Genomic DNA, 13294 nt, shown 5'->3' with positions numbered 1-13294 from the left:
GTTGGCAGAGCATATGACCCACGAGAGAGGAATAAATATTTCAGTCCTCACGAACATTGTGGTATAGTGGATAAAACTTCTGCCTGATATTCTAGAAGTATGAGTTCGATTCCTTGGCCCTTCTCTATATTATTTCTCTTTTTCTTTCGTTTTGGAGAATTATTTATGCTATGTTATTCCCTAAAAGTTAATTGGACGATGATTTCAAGCTGTTTTAATATATATTCGAGCTGCCCCAACCCTTTAGCGCAGTGGGGAGGACACCTGGGGTATAATCGTTGTATTATTCCCTTAAAGTTAATCAAAAGTGAAATCGGGCCACAAATTTGATGTTTTTACGTATTTTAACGTATATACATGTTCGAAGCTTCAAATGCTTCAATGAAGTAACAAAATGATTCAATGAAGCTTCGTGACGTCACTCTGAACCTTCACGTATAATGTCTCGACAACTCATTTTCGTCCCAGTTTTCACCGACCACTCGCCACTCGCGGATTGCAGCTGACAGGCATGTAAGCGCCGCACCTCTAGTCTCCTTTATATACGTGTATTTTTTTTGCCCGACTGCCTACAGTCAAAATGGCCAAGAGAAATGGTTATTCTTTTGGGTAGTGTTTAATATACTTAATTATGGCGTAATAAATGCTGATTTAAGTAAAAAACTTGCCGGCCGGTAGTTGCAGTTCACTTGCCGCAAAGGGTCGTATCCCCAAGTTTCACTGGGCTCTAAGGCCCATGGTACCTACTTTGCAGCTTTAACAAATACATTAATATGGTTTAGTATTATATTAAGTGGCTCTCTATCGTCTAACCAGTAATTTCTTAACGTTTTAGGCAAATATACCGCCAAATGAGCCATGACAAACAAGCCTAAACTATAAGCCGGTAGTGAGTAACGATCGTAAACCGTACATCAGTAGTTAGGTAATAATTAACCAGCAAGTGAGTACAATGACCAGATTGGGTTAGATTACTGAATTAGAATTTCGAAATATGAAACCCAAAACAAAAATCGAATTTGATTGGGCCAAAAATACCGGGATTTAAACTACAAATCATTTTAATTGGATGCCACCTCAAGAAATGCTTTTGATTGGCCTTGTGACGTGTGCTCGTGTTGATACATGGAGACGCAGCGAGGGAGTTGAGGCAGGTGATAATGGTGGAAGATTAATGGAAGAAAATAAGAGAACATTTTGGATACGTTACCTCTGTTGTTATACATTTGTGACGGTAATGTAACACAAGAAAATTATCTTATACTTAGACGTCTTGCTCGAATAGATTAGGTGAATCTTTTTCTTTTTCGGTTGAAGGAATGACTACAGATTCAACTGCAGTAGTACAAAACCCTGTTATTGGTGTGGTGCAGTGTGTGGTCAGTGTGGTGCAGTATGTGGTCAGTGGTGTGCAGTATGTGGTCAGTGTGGTGCAGTGTAGGGACAACAGACCACGACTCGCACTACATAACCGTATTCCTTGAGGGGTATTACAGTTTTGGGTTTGTGGGGTCATTTAATGCTTTGTGAGGGTGTTGCATACTGGTTGGGGGACTGTGGTGGTGAATGGGATAGGGTTGTGTGTTCCCATAAGAAGGAATTGTACAAGACGTGGGCAGGTGGCTGTGGTCAAGTTTGTCATTCAAACCAAGTGTAGCCAAGCTGTTGAGGGGGACACTTTAAGTCTTAAGGGGGCATGACGGAGGGAAGGGCAAGTAAGAGAGCTGTAGTTAACCTCGTGTAGAGATGTGTAGTACAGTATAGTGTAGCAGTACCGAATTGTTTGAGTGAACTAGTGTGGAGGTAATGGTTTATTCAACAGTTGGGGACAGTTTAAGTACATGTGGTGTTAGTGGTAGATGGAAGTTGCAAGTTTAATTTTCATTCTACGTAAATTACAACTTTAAACATGTTGCAGGTGACAGCTGGTGTACTTGAAGGCCAATGGAGAAGTGACAGAACCTTGAGCAAGATTTAACACCCAGCATCTTACTTCAGCCTCATCAGTTAAGGTAATTCTATATTATCTTGGCTATTATGGTCAGCCCATAAACCACTCAACACTGTGCTCCTACACTGGGCAGTGGAGGGGGTGTGTGTGTGTGGGACCTGGCTGACAGTGCATGTTGGAGGGCTCTGGAGGACTGTGTGTGTGTTGGAGGGCTCTGGAGGAATGTGTGTGTTGGAGGATTGTGTGTGTGTGTTGGAGGGCTCTGGAGGAATGTGTGTGTGTGCGTGTTGGAGGCTCTGGAGGGGCTGTTGTGTGTGCGTGTTGGAGGGCTCTGGAGGACTGTGTGTGTGTGTGTTGGAGGGCTCTGGAGGAATGTGTGTGTGTGTGTTGGAGGGCTCTGGAGGGAATGTGTGTGTTGGAGGGCTCTGGAATTCTGTGTGTGTATTGGAGGGTTCTGGAGAACTGTGTGTGTGTTGGAGGGCTCTGGAGAACTGTGTGTGTGTGTGTTGGAGGGCTCTGGAGGACTGTGTGTGTGTTGGAGGGCTCTGGAGGAATGTGTGTGTTGGAGGATTGTGTGTGTGTGTTGGAGGGCTCTGGAGGAATGTGTGTGTGTTGGAGGGCTCGGTATTATTGCAGTTTCGGCCAGTACACGCCTGACTTTTAACCATCCCCAACCTTTAGATCACCTTATTGGAGTATTTCTAACACCATTTCAACCAGGGAGCAAAGAATGTCAGAAATGAGTTTTAAAGATTTCCATGCTTCTTTTTTTTTGGGGGGGAGGGATATAATTCTAAAGAGGGTGCCCCAAAATACACAGGATAAACTAATTTCTAGACTACGAGGGCATATTGGACGAAACTGCAATTTTACAAAGGGCTCTGGAGAGCTGTGTCTAGATAGACTGAGCTGGAAGTCAAATTAAGATTAGCTGTAAAGATTTGGGAAAGCTTAATAAAGTGCTATAAAAATGTACAGGACTAAATGCCAATTAGTTACAGTATTAGTGAGCATTAGTAGTAGTAAAGTGATTAATAGTAAGTAAAGCTGGTTGTTTGTAGGTGGGTTTTAACTAACAACTTAACTAACCTAATCAGCCTAACTTAGATTAAATGTAACTAATCTAGACCAGTGGTTCTCAACCTTGTTTGCCCCATGCACCCCTTTCACCATATGTCAGAATGTCATTCCCCCCTCCTTTCCAAGATTGTCTGCCTCAAAAAGTGCATTCCAAATAATATGCATATAATACTGAAAATCCTTTATTTTTTCCATATTAGTATCAGTTCCACCCCCCCCCCCTGGTTGAGAACCCCTGATCTAGACTGGCCCAAATTAATATTAAGTTACCTATTATATAGGTTTATATATTGGATAAATATATTAAAGAATGTAACATAAAATTTGCCACAAGTTAACTGATCATGAATTCAGAAAGTTAAGCTAGAAAATATTTCACTTGTTTAAATTATTAAAAATCAATAGCTTGCGTACTTTGCAGTTTCCTTTTGAAAATCTAATCGTGTACTGTACTGACTTTCTCCTCAGGTAAGCTGGCCAGAAGTATCATCATACTGAACCTAAGGAGAAGTAACTTAAAATGCCAGAACAGGTAAAGTCGACTTACTGAGTTTTATTTAGGCGAGGGAAGCTTGTGGGACTTGTGAAATCATTAAACATTGTGTGGCTTGTTGTAATTAGGGTGGGGGTAGGGGGGACTATATGGCTTGTGTATTGGCATATGGGGTGAGCAGGTGTATACTATAAGTTGGGTGTGTTGGTAAAGTTTTTCATTCAAGCTAAATGTGACCAAGTTGTCAAGGGGAACACCTAAAGGGGGCTTGAGGGGTAGGAGGAAGGGAGGGAGGATTCAGTAATAAGGTGTGCCCACGGGAAGCTGCGTCATACTATGCTGAGTAAAGACATAAGTAGCCGGCTCTCTGGCCACCTGAAGCGAGCAGTAGTTTGATATCCTTGACTAGAGGAAGACGTTATTTGAGAGCCGCAGTGGATGGCTCCGTCTTCCCTCGAGGGGGAACTACGTACCCATACCGTTCTCCCTCGATGGGTCACTACTCATGAGTCGCTCACAGCAACTTATATCGTAAGGACGTGACCTAACGTTTATAATACATAAACGCCGTCCCTTTCTCATTCACTCCTATACAGTGGAACACTCAGGAATTATATACACAATCCTTTTATAACAAAACGAGGAACTACCGTTTGGGTTTGGTTACTTCAACCCAAATAATAAATATATGTGAACGGCCTGGTTAATTGCACAAGTAGCCGATTCAAAGGTGGCGTTGTTACCGACCCTCAGATGGTGTTGAGCTAGGCGGGGGGATGTTACACAATAAAACAAACAAAACATTAACGAAGAGGATAACGAGGTTAGGTGCTAGCCACATTTTAGTTCGTTTTTCCGCCGCCTTCCTCCGTCGCTGCAGTGCGGGTCCTTCGCGTTTTTAGGGTTGTAAACACTACGTCCCACGTAGATGATTAAAACTCCTGGCTATGTGTCGCCCAAATCACTTTTTTTTTAACTCCAAATCATCAAAGTTAAAAGAATCGTATTTTCAGTGCCATTAACTAACAATTAGTAGAAACATGTAAATTGTGTCAACTTTATCTCGTCTATACCTCTCTTATGAGATGTCTTAGGCAGCAAGTGTAGCCTGAAACATCATGGTCAACGCCAGGGAAAGATTATCATTCTAGCGTGCTGGGAAAGTCCCGTCCAAGTTGTTGAACAAATAGGATAACTTTCCTCACGTCCCTAGACTTGTTCCCGAGTTGAATACCTAACACTACCACCTGGGTCATGTTGATGCCTTTTTGAGAGACGGGCAGAGAGGCAGGAAGATGGAGGGAGTGGATAGAGAGAGTTGGAACTTTCCTCTGTCTGTTTGAGATATTTTTTCCTGTTCTAACAAGAAGATGGGTGAGGTGAAGGCACACACAACTGATGCTCGTTACTAACCAAAACCTAACAATAAAAACATTATATTATACCACTACTTATTGTTCCACGGTATAACAGTGAACAAATTTGATTACACCAGAACGGCTACGAAAATCAATTCTAGCGACGTACTTGAGAATTAAGGCTTCGTTGTCGTCTGTTTTATTACCATTACTTTGCGATTAATTAAGTTTAGGTTTATTGTAATAACTGATCATATTAATAGTGGTTAGCTGATTACCGCTGGAGTTTTGCTTTCTCTATTGTCACCACTCACAGTTCAACAGTCGCCCCCCCTTACAGTTCAACAGTCGCCTCACAGTTCAACAGTCGCCCCTCAGGAAGTTCAACAACACACAGTTCAACAGTCGCCAGTCGCCCCCCTCACAGTTCAACAGTCGCCCACCCCTCACAGTTCACAGTCAGCACCCCTCACAGTCGTTCACAGTCAATCGCCCTCAACCAACCCCGCCCTCACAGTTCAAACAGCGCCCCCGTCACAGTTCAACAGTCGCCCCCGTCTCAACAGGCCGCCCCCACAACAGCCCCCTCGTCACAGTTCAACAGTCCCCTCGTCACAGTTCAACAGTCGCCAACAGTCGCCACACCAACACAGTCGTCCACAGTCGCCCACCCTGGCAGTTCAACAATCGCCCCCTCGCGGTAGCGTCAACAGCGCCCCCGTCACAGTTCAACCGCCCCCGTCACAGTTCAGCAGTCGCCCTGTCACAGTCCAACAGTCGCCCTGTCACAGTTCAACAGTCGCCCCCTGTCACAGTTCAACAGTCGCCCCCGTCACAGTTCACGCTTCAGTCGCCCCCCTGTCACAGTTCAACAGTCGCCCCCGTCACAGTTCAACAGTCGCCCCCTGTCACAGTTCAACAGTCGCCCCGTCGCCCACAGTTCAACAGTCGCCCCCGTCACAGTTCAATGTCGTCGTCACAGTTCAACAGTCTTCAACAGTCGCCCCTGTCACAGTTCAACAGTCGCCCCCGTCACAGCGTCACAGTTCAACAGTCGCCCCCGTCACAGTTCAACAGTCGCCCCCGTCACAGTCTCAACAGCCGCCCCCGCTCACAGTCTAAACAGTCGCCCCCCCGTCACAGTTCAACAGTCGCCCCGTCACAGTTCAACAGTCGCCCCCGTCACAGTTCAACAGTCCGCCCCTCGTCACAGTTCAACAGTTCACAGTTCAACAGTCGCCCCCGTCAGTTCCAAACAGTCGCCCCTCGTCACAGGTTCAACAGTTCAACAGTCGCCCCCGCCACAGTTTTCACAGTTCAACAGTCGCCCCCCGTCACAGTTCAACAGTCGTCACAGTTCAACAGTCGCCCCCGTCACAGTTCAACAATGCCCCCGTCACAGTTCTAAATAGCCCCGTCACAGTTCAACAGCGCCCCCTGACATTCAGCTCCACAGGTCCCCCCGTCACAGTTCAACAGTCGCCCCGTCAAGAAGTCGCCCCCGTCAGGGCAGTGCCTCTGTCACAGTTCAACAGTCGCCCCCGTCACAGTTCAACAGTCGCCCCTCGTCACAGTCACTAGTCGCCTCAGTCATGCAGTCCACCAGGTCGCCCCCAGCTCACAGTCACAGTCGCCTCGTCACAGCGCCCACCAACAGCGTTCAACACAGTTCAACACCCTCTGCTCATAGTTCAACAGGCCGCCCTGCTCACAGTTCGCCAGCCATCCCCGTCCCGCCCCCGTCACAGTTCAACAGTCGTCCCCGTCACAGTTCAACAGTCACAGTTCAACAGTCGCCCCCGTCACAGTTCAACAGTCGCCCCCTGTCACAGTTCAACAGTCGCCTCTATCGCAGTTCAACAGTCACCAGTTCAACAGTCGCCCCGTCACAGTTCAACAGTCGCCCCCGTCACAGTTCACAGTTCACAGTTCAACGTCGCCCCCCGTCACAGTTCAACAGTCGCCCCATATTCCAATGTCGCCTCTGCCCAGTTCAACAGTCGCCCCCCAGTCACAGTTCAACAGTCGCCCCCGCCCGTGTCACAGTTCAACAGTCGCCCCCGTCACAGTCAACAGTCGCCCTCGAACAGTCGCCCCCCGTCACAGTCACAGTTCAACAGTCGCCCCCGTCACAGTTCAACAGTCGCCCCGTCACAGTTCAACAGTCGCCCTCGCCCAGTTCAACAGTCAGTTCAACAGTCACAGTTCAGTCAGTCGCCCCCCGTCACAGTTCAACAGTCAGTCGCCCCCCGTCACAGTTCAACAGTCGCCCCTGTCACAGTTCACCGCCGCCCGCCCTCCGTCACAGTCGCCCCCGTCACAGTTCAGTGCTGTCGCCCCCGTCAGCAGTTCAACAGTCGCCCCCGTCACAGTTCAACAGTCGCCCCCTGTCGTTAAGTTCAGTTAGCGCCCCCGTCACAGTCACAGTTCAACAGTCGCCCCCGCCTGGGCACAGTTCAACAGTCGCCCCCGTCACAGTTCAACAGTCGCCCCTCACAGTTCACAGTCGCCCCGTCACAGTCAACAGTCACAGCAAGTCGCCCCGCCCCCCGTGCACAGTTCAACAGTCGCCCCTGGTCACAGTTCAACAGTCGCCCCCGTCACAGTCACAGTTCAACAGTCGCCCCCCGTCACAGTTCAACAGTCGCCCCGTCACAGTTCAAGTCGCCCCCGTCACAGTCGCCCCTCAGTCACAGTCGCCCCCGTCACAGTTCAGTCGCCCCTGTCACAGTCCCCGTGCCAGTCGCCCCTGTCACAGTTCAACAGTTGCCCCTGCTCCATAAAGTCCAACAGTCGCCCCGGGTCACAGTTCAACAGTCGCCCCCGTCAGGCAGTTCAACAGTCGCCCCCGTCACAGTTCAACAGTCGCCCTGTCACACTTAAAGCCCCTCGGTCACAGCGCCCAACAGTCGCCCCCGTCACAGTTCAACAGTCGTTCCGCTCGCGCCTGGTACAGCGCCCCCTGGCCAGTTCAACAGCGCTCGTCAGAAGCCCAACAGTCGCCCCGTCACAGTCACAGTTCACAGTCTACCAGTCGCCCTTCTGTCATGCAGTTCAACAGCGTCGCCCCCGGTCACAGTTCAACAGTCGCCCCGTCACAGTCTGGGCAATAGTCAATAGCCGCCCCCGTCACAGTTCAACAGTCGCCCCGTCACAGTTCAACAGTCGCCCCCGTCACAGTTCAACAGTCGCCCCACAGTTCAACAGTTCAACAGTCGCCCCCGTCACAGTTCAACAGTCGCCCCCTCACAGTTCAACAGTCGCCCCCAACAGTCCAACAGCTGCCCCGTCACAGCGCCCAACAGCCGCCCCGCTCAACAGCCGCCCCCTGGCTTACAGTCCAACAGTCGCCCCCCGTCACAGTTCAACAGTCGCCCCTCACAGTTCAACAGTCGCCCAGTCGCCCTCACAGTCTCAACAGCCGCCCTCAACAGTCTCTCACAGTCACGAACAGCCTCACAGTCCAACAGCGCCTCACAGTTCAACAGCTGCCCTCAGTGCCCCCTCACAGGTTCAACAGTCGCCCCCACAGTCTGGCCCCTCACAGTTCAACAGTCGCCCCCTCACAGTTCAACAGTCGCCCCTCACAGTTCAGTCCCCCCAGTTCGCCACAGTCTCACAGTTCAACAGTCCTCTACAGTCCAACAGTCGCCCCCCACAGTTCAACAGTCGCCCCCCCCTCACAGTTCAACAGGCCGCCCCTCACAGTTCACAGTCGTCGCCCCCTCTCACAGTTCAACAGTCGTCGCCCCCACAGTTCAACAGTCGCCCCTCACAGTTCAACAGTCGTCGCCCCCCAACAGTCACAGCCCCCCACAGTCTGTCACAGTCGCCCCTCACAATTCAACAGTCGTCGCCCCTCACACCAACAGTCGTCGCCCCCTCACAGTTCACAGTCCGTCGCCCCCTCACAGTTCAACAGTCGTCGCCCCCTCACAGTTCAACAGTCGCCGCAACAGTCGTCGCCCCCACAGTTCAACAGTCGTCGCCCCCTCACAGTTCAACAGTCGTCGCCCCTCACAGTTCAACAGTCGTCGCCCCTCACAGTTCAGTCAGTCGTCGCCCCTCACAGTCCCGCCAACAGCTCGTCGCCCCCTCACAGTTCAACAGTCGTCGCCCCCCTCACAGTTCAACAGTCGTCGCCCCCCTCACAGTTCAACAGTCGTCGCCCCCCTCACAGTTCATTATCAGCATTGCATTACAAAGTTTACCCTGAAATCGATGATATTCGCTTTCAGCAACTTCAACCTTTAATTATAAAAACGTCATATTCTAACCTTTCAATTTCTGAGTTGATTTGGTATTTGTACAGCGGTGGGCGACAAGAGGTGGTAGTGGTCGTGGCTGGTCATGCCTGGGTGACTGTTGACTATATGGTGAATTAGTGGTGGTCGTACACAGGAGGAGGTGAGTGAGTTTAAGGGTCGTGTGTGTGTGTACGGGAAAGTTGGTCTCATAATGGTTCAAGCGACTCTGGCCTGCCATTCATTATTTCCACACCATTTATCTTTCTGGGTCTTGCAGATTGGTGGAGGAAAGTTTTTAGTGCAAGAGGATTGGTTAGGTTAGGTCCTTTGTCCCAACCCCCAGCCTCCATCTCTACGTCCATGGCTTTGTTACTTTAGGTCTTACTACTACAGGTGTTGGTGGTACTTTAGGTCTTAGGGCCAATTGCAAGAACAGTCGTGGGGTGTACGATGCCATTTACGATGACCTTCTTGCCCTGATCTTGTTTCAGTTATACCACCCTTTTGAAGCTCTGGAGAGATCTCGAAGTTTCGATATTTTGAGTACAGCACTAGCTAATAATTCCCACCAGGAAACTTGTTTCGAGACTCCTCCAAAGCTTCGAAAAGTGCAGAATTCCATGTGTTAAAGGCGATATTGCTGAAAAAAGACCAGGGCAAGAAGGTCATCGTAAATGGCGCCGTACACCCCATAACCGTTCTTGCAATTGGCCCCTTACTACTACAGGTGTTGGTGGTACTTTAGGTCTTACTGCTACAGGTGCACGTTGATGGTTCAGCTCTGTGGCCTACATACTTCACCACATCTCAGTTCAGCTTGGAGGCGCACGACAGATTTTCCTTCCTGAACTAAATTGTGTGAATTCCCGGGTGAATCCAGAGTAGGAGGGAGGCATGTCACCAAGTTACTACATACTCGTTTACAGTTGACAGCTGCTGAGATTGTATTGGTGTATATATCTCCGTCTCACCTGTGTACAAATATTAATTAAGAACTTCACCTGTGACTTACCTGGAATACTCTTGATTAGAAAATTATCCTATGTATTTCTTATTCATGTAGACAATATTAACCTCTGTTTTGTTTGGGAAAATTTGAGACTAGGAGTTAAGCATTCTGGCTCTGGCTCACTGTGGGTGTGTTGAGGGGCTGAGACGTGTAAGCTAACTCTCTCTCTCTCTCTCTCTCTCTCTCTCTCTCTCTACACCACCACGAGTAACTTCACTCTACACATAAACAGAGATATAGTGTCACCCGGGGAAGCTCACGGCGAGGTTGTCTCAGAGTCTTGACGATGTTGGCAGTAATTTAGTATGTAAATGAAACTGATACCTCCCGCCTCACCCCTCACCGTGACCGAGGGAAATCTGCAAATTGAGTTATTCGAGCCAGGGAGGTGTGCGCCTCTCTCTCTCTCTCTCTCTCTCTCTCTCTCTCATCTGAACGACACCAATAAAACTGCCGAGTGCCATTTTTCCAGGGTAGTTCAGAACACCGTGAAATAGTGTGTCAGTTAGGTATAGTTTCCCGGGAAAGTACAGACACGGGAAAGTACATACACAGGAACCTAGAAGACCCCACTACCCCTTCCACCCCTCACACACACACACACACACGTACGTTCACTTCACCATAACGACTCTCAGGGAAAACACTACTGCTACATCCCTGAGCCAGTAGTCAGGGTTTTGTCGGATCAGGGGTGACAGACGTACGGCTCTGATCCCCGGAGTTAAGAAGGAAAGCCCCCTCAGTAAACAAACATCTCTCCTCCTCTTTAAGAAAACAGTAATGTGGCTGAGTTATATACTCGTATGAACAAAAATAATGAGGGGACTAATTACATCAAGAAATATGGTAATAATTTGGGTCAATTAGTGAGGGGAAGAAATTGTTTGTCTCGTGTTAAGTTCTCATAATTTGCTTTAAGTGGTGTGTAGGAACCAGTGTCAACAAGGGGTAGCCGGTCAAAAGATGCTCCGTCCCTATAAGGCACCAAACTAATCTAACCAAACTAACCTAACCTAACTGTGTGTGTGTGTGTGTGTGTGTGTGTGTGTGTGTGTGTGTGTGTGTGTGTGTTATTATCTTCAGCTCAGAAAGGTCCCCCAAAAGCTGACGTAATCCCTTAATATATCCGGTAATTGTGTTAAGAAACCAAATGAAGAAAATTGATTCAACATCTTCCTATAACAGATACATTCTGATATGAAGGTTATTAGCTATAGCGTATTAAAATAAACCCTATATTAGTTACTATATTAATTCAGTCACGTTACGAGTGTCTGATACGGCTTAATATAACTTATCACTACTTTATTTTTAGGTGTTATATCATTTTATTGGTGTCAGTGAGGGAAATTTTTAAGATCTGCGAATTATTATTATTATTATTATTGTTGTTAGTAGTAGTAGTTTTAATGAATAGATCCATTAAAATAATTATGTATTAGTATTCAGTGTTATCAGTCGTTGCTATAGTTATCATTGTAGTTATATGGTCCCGGCGTTAGTGATAACAGTAGTAGTGGGTGTTGTAACTAGTGAAGCGTATTGTGAGGTGACCCAGAAAATGGAATCTCCGCTGCGAGACCTTGTGTTATGGATGGCTGTAATCTCACACCTGTTGGACCAAGCAGACCTTCTGACGGCACACACACCACGGCGGGGTAAACATGATTTGTATATCAAGTGTATAAATAAATTATTAGAAACACACACATGAGGAAAAATCGATTAAATTTAAAATTATTGATGTAGAGCGACACCCACAATTAAGGATAATGTTTTAATTTAAAGCGAATCTTTCCTAATTGCACGCGCCTAATGTTTCCCACCAGACGCGTCTTGGGCACGCGACACGGCTGCCCATCACCCTCACGCATCCTCAGTTCTCTCACTGACGCTCAAGTGAACGGACATATTGTGTGGCACTATCTCCTACCACGTGCATCAACCATCGCCACTATGTCCAAGAGGCCAGCTACTACACCATTAACTACCCCAAAGGCCAAGAAATCAAGGCAAGCAATTACACTGGAGCAGAAAAACAAGGCGCTTGGTAATGGTGTTTCCCGTGTGCCTAGTGCTGTGGCTGTGGAGCTGATCGAGTTGGGCTCTGCATCTTCAGAGGATGAATTGACAAACTAAAGTTGGGTGAAAATCTATTTTTGATAGCATAAAGTAATTAAAAAATAAGTTGAGAGGAAAGTGAGTGCTGGGTGAGTCAGTGGCACCAGTGACCAGCCTCTCACATCAGCTGATCGCTAGTAAACAGATCATTTCGCATCCCTTAATTTTAGCCGTGTTGATTTATGGGTGTTCGTTTTAACATAATACTACAAAAAAACAAACAATTTTTTGTTTATTCTAGGAGATGGGCTGAGGTGCATCTGGGCAGACTCAGTCGTTTTAGTATTTTGTGTTTCTCTAAAATACCAAACTAAATTATTCCATTGAAACAAACACTTCGATTTAGTGGGAATTCGGTTTAAATCGACCTCTCTTGGAACGTATCTCGTGTTATATCGACGTTCTAATTTATATTAAAGATGAAAGAATGAAAGATGGAGAGATGTTACTAGGCTTTAAAGAGCAACACAAACTAAAAAACAATCCCAGTGAGGAAGGAATTGAATAGCGTGGAGGAGCTGTACTGTCAGTAAGGCTGCTTTAAGGGTGCGTAGTGTATAACAACTGTGCAGCAACGTTATCACATAGGTATTAAGGGAGGTAAAATGGAGATATGTATAGGATTGACTGACATATGTGGGATATAAATTGACGAGTTGGCTGCCGTTTGTATAGTACAGGACGCTGCTCCGTTTTTAACAGGATTGGTGAGGGACGTCTGATGGCAAGAACCCTGTAAGGCAATTTAAATTCCACCTATAGATTCCCCTTCTACTCCACATGTAAGAGAGATAAAAGACCTGTGGGTTGTAGCCAAGGTCTTTAGGTTAGGTTAGGGTAGGTTAGGTTAGGTTAGGTTAGGTTAGGTTAGGTTATGTGGTAAGGCGTGAGATTTGACACAGACTTAGAATGACACGATACATAATAAGGTGTTGCGACTGATTGAATTACATGGGAGTAGATGGGCGATTTCATTTATACACTGTGGATGATATTATCTGTAGGAAACAAGAGACGGACCGTGTCATATCT

The sequence above is a fragment of the Homarus americanus genome, unplaced genomic scaffold (assembly GCF_018991925.1).
Source record: "Homarus americanus isolate GMGI-L3 unplaced genomic scaffold, GMGI_Hamer_2.0 scaffold35892, whole genome shotgun sequence".
NCBI classification, from domain to species: Eukaryota; Metazoa; Arthropoda; class Malacostraca; order Decapoda; family Nephropidae; genus Homarus; species Homarus americanus.
The sequence above is the reverse complement of the archived record's forward strand: the minus strand, read 5'-3'. Positions refer to the sequence as shown.